We start from the raw sequence: 4,401 nt of genomic DNA on the forward strand, positions 1-4,401 counted from the left end.
GATACCGTCTGAGTACCGTCGCGCAGTCGGCCAGGCAACCGAGGGTCTGTCACGAACGCCGTTAAAGCGACGGACAGGCTCCGCCTCGGACCGTAGACCGACACGCAACGGGTCGCGACGTTCTACTAGGGGAGAAGTGCACGACTACCTCGCCGGAACGTTCGCCGAAGGTGGCGTGCCCTCGCTAATGGAACCCGAGGGTCCATCCGGGGCATCGCGCACCAACGGGAGCCAGCGTGGTTGACGATGAATCTCCCCATTCGATCTTTTGGGTTTCTCAGGTTTACCCCTGAACGGTTTCACGTACTCTTGAACTCTCTCTTCAAAGTTCTTTTCAACTTTCCCTCACGGTACTTGTTCGCTATCGGTCTCGTGGTCGTATTTAGCCTTAGATGGAGTTTACCACCCACTTAGGGCTGCACTCTCAAGCAACCCGACTCTAAGGAGAGATCCTCCCGAAACGCGTACCGGTCACTACGGGCCTGGCACCCTCTATGGGTAAATGGCCCCATTCAAGATGGACTTGGACGCAATTCGATGTCTCGGGATAAACGGATCCTCCTGAACACTACATTTCCCAGCGGCGGTACCGCGGGATTCAGTGCTGGGCTCATTCCTGTTCGCTCGCCGCTACTAAGGAAATCCTAGTTAGTTTCTTTTCCTCCGCTTAATAATATGCTTAAATTCAGCGGGTAATCTCGCCTACTCTGAGGTCGTCAATTTCTTTGGTTTCATCGAAAGGTGAATATGATGCTCGATGCAAAAAAAAATAAAAAAATAAACGAAAAGAAGCAAAAAAGCAAACACGTAGAGAATCTGTGCGTGAATCAACCTTTCGCATATTCAATTTTTCCTCTCTCTCTCGTTTCAAAATGTTTGTATTATTTATCGTTCGATGAAACGAGCACAAGAGGGAAAAAACTTGAGACACGACGTTCCCATGATTTTCGTGTTACTTCCTTTTTGCTTCAAACATTTTGCGGACTGCAGCTTCGTCGTATTGCTTTTATCAATTTTTAACAATTTCAAAGCGAAGACAACTCGCAAGACGACCCATTTCGTCCCGGTTCAATTTTAACGTCCGTCCGTATTATTTTTTGTTCCACAAGAGATTTCGAATAGGTTTCTTTTTGTTTATTTATCATCCCTTCTTTTCGAGCGCAACGGAAGCAAGAGGAAAAGCAAGAGCGAGAGAGAACATTTCGCGTGTATTTCATTTAGCAATTTTAACCAACACGCGATGTACTCTCCACACACCTCTTAGATTTAACTGCTTTTCTTCTCTTCTTATCTCCCCTTAGCGCAAGGGTAAACCCAATTTTTCTCTGCTTTGGAACGCAACAACACTTTCGAGGACTGGACGACCGAGCGATGGTCGCGCGGTCTTCGCTTATCTTTAACAAACGAAGTAGTCCGTATGTATTCTAAATGTTGAAGCCTCCTAGGACTTTAAGCCATGCGAGACATTGAAATGCTGTTTTAACGGGAGCATGCATAATTGCTGCAACATACTTTTATCACAAGTTCTAGCCACGCCACGGAGGCTTCGAAGTTCCTTCACCATTCGCTTTCCTCTCTTTTGTTACACAGTTTCAGACTACGATCAGGGGTACCGAAACACTGCATTGATTGTAACAACCATTTTTATCTTGGAGCGGAGCGTTCCTTTACTCATTCGATTTGTCTTGTCGCGTGTGTATTCGCTTTTTCGACGCTTTTTAACCATTTAACTTGTTTAGCGAAGCGAAACTCACAGACAGACAAAAGAAAGGAACAGCATCGCGCGTCGAAAAAGCGACGACCCATCTGAAGCGATCTTTCATTTATACACCGTTTGTAAACAGAGAGATATATAAAGCGCGGGGAATCATTCGAAACCCTGGGGCTATTCGAGCTTGCATTTCAGCAAATTATCATCTCAAACATTTCACTCGTTTGCTTTTTCTAAATTTATAGGAGAGCTTCTTTCGTTTATTTTTTCACACACCTTTCGTAAATATCGTTTCTGGCAACGTCGGGAGCGTAGATTTCTACGAGTGAACAATCGCGTAGATCCGATAATTCCAGCAGGATGGAGAATCTTTATAGATTATCTTTCGAGAACTCGGTGCTTTCACGGGCGGTCGTTTATAAATTTTAACGAACGACTCGCGCGCCGTGACGCACTTGCGCCAGTTCGAATAGATATTTCGAAGTTTGTTTCTCTCCTTTAACGGCCTGCATTTAGTGTATCTGTTGCGATTTTCGTCACATCGTTTCCACGACAAACGCCGACGAACTGCCCAACTATCGCTCGTACGTTGCGACTCTTTTTTTTATTTATCGTTCATTCATTCTTTCAATTTCGTTCGATAATCCCGCTCCGAAACGTTCTACTCTCGTTGAACGACGGCGGGATGTTTAAAAAGCAATGAATTACTCTTTTTCGAGAAGCAAACGCAAGCAGTCTTTAGTTAAGAAAACGACCCTCAGCCAGGCGTGGTCCAGGAATTGTATCCGTGGACCGCAATGTGCGTTCGAAATGTCGATGTTCATGTGTCCTGCAGTTCACACGTTGACGCGCAATTAGCTGCGTTCTTCATCGACCCACGAGCCAAGTGATCCACCGTTCAGGGTAATCGTATAATTTTGTATTTCAAACTCTTTAGATCTTTAGTGTTATTTTCATTATTAACACACATCACATTCGATACCCACATCACTCTCCCACCCGGCGCGTGCAGGAGAGCGAATTCGGGCGTCGCCAACGTATTTGTTTGTTCGATCGTTGACGACACGATCGCGTCCAAAGACGGAAACCGTCGGAGAAACACCCCAGTGGCACGCTCCTCTCGACGGTCGGGCGTAAAGTACATTTAAAAACCTTGAAAACTACGAACGCACACAAGGAATTCGAGCGCGCGTCCTGTCGCTGAATCGTGCGCGTTGCGAGATTCGAACAGACACACGGCCGGCGACGATCGGTCTAACTAATGGACACATAGTTTTTCAAAGACTCGCTATCGTCGCTTCGCAGCCGGTCCGTAAGCAACACACATCGATCAGGCGGACGCACGAATTTTACCACGGTGCGTGTTTCGTAAATTCCAGGTTACCCGCAAGTACCTCTCTCTCTCTATTTCGAAAGAGGAATCTCGATCCGTCCTTTTCGGACAATGGAGAAATCTTTTTATCGCAACACGGATGGCAAAGAAACAACCGAAGCGTAGGAGCGTGGGGACGAGAGCGACGAGAAGAACGTCGCGAAAACAAAGTTTCGACGGTTGCTCGTTCTAAGACATCGTAAAACTCTCTCAGTTTTAACCACTCCTAAACGCTTCGTAAACTTTTAACAATTCTTCGCCTCCGCGAGTTTCATTTCGAATAGAGCGAACGCAACACGGACCAAACAAACTCCGATGATGCGAGATCATTTAGCAAAGATCAGACGGCGGGTCATCTGTATTCCTTTTCTCTCTTTTTTTTCTATCTTTCCATTTAACTAGGGTGTCGCAACGACGGGTACATATATATATATATTGTATTTCAGTTTTAACGATCTTTCCAGTTCAGTTTGTAATAATATGATCCTCTCTTTCATTTCGATCTTTCCGGTTTATGGTTAACCAACAGAAGCTGGTTTTTATACGACTTGTTTCTTTCAGGTTTGTTTGTTTGTTACGACTTTGTTTGTACCCGATCAAGTAGACGACGACCCATAAGTGATAGTTAGAGAGATAAAGGTCAAGAGACCTCACGCAAGCGTCTTTTACTTCCATTCACATCAGTCAGAGAGAAATGGTCCGGCGTCGTGCTCTCTGGCGCCGTTGATCGCACAGTTTTTTTGCCGGCGGTATAATTTTACCGCATCGCAGCGTTTTGGTATTTGTTTCGTATTGGCTCGAACCCGAGATTTTTGTGTTTTATGTCATATGTATTTATTTATTATTATATCTCTCGTTTTGTATAATTTTTGGTCCGAGCTCAATAAACTTTTTTATCGCTTTATATCAATGATTCAATCCCAGCTTTTTCTTTGTATTTTTACTTGTTAATGATCCTTCCGCAGGTTCACCTACGGAAAACCTTGTTACGACTTTTACTTCCTCTAATAATCAAGTTTGGTCATCTTCCCGGTAACATCGGCAATGCCGAGACATTGCCGCGCACCAGTCCGAAGACCTCACTAAATCATTCAATCGGTAGTAGCGACGGGCGGTGTGTACAAAGGGCAGGGACGTAATCAACGCGAGCTTATGACTCGCGCTTACTGGGAATTCCTCGTTCATGGGGAATAATTGCAAGCCCCAATCCCTAGCACGAAGGAGGTTCAGCGGGTTACCCGGGCCTTTCGGCCAGGGAAAACACGTTGATTCCTTCAGTGTAGCGCTGCGTGCGGCCCAGAACATCTAAGGGCATCAC

The 4,401-nt window shown here is 45.5% G+C and overlaps 1 non-coding gene across 1 annotated transcript; it reads right to left on the minus strand.

Moving 5' to 3' along the window:
- Positions 1-2,462: 2,462 nt before the first annotated feature.
- LOC123989058 lies at positions 2,463-2,617 on the minus strand. Its single transcript, XR_006830419.1, has one exon. It is a non-coding gene; the product is annotated as a 5.8S ribosomal RNA (ribosomal RNA).
- Positions 2,618-4,401: the final 1,784 nt, after the last annotated feature.

This window comes from Osmia bicornis, unplaced genomic scaffold, assembly GCF_907164935.1.
Source record: "Osmia bicornis bicornis unplaced genomic scaffold, iOsmBic2.1, whole genome shotgun sequence".
Lineage (NCBI taxonomy): Eukaryota > Metazoa > Arthropoda > Insecta > Hymenoptera > Megachilidae > Osmia > Osmia bicornis.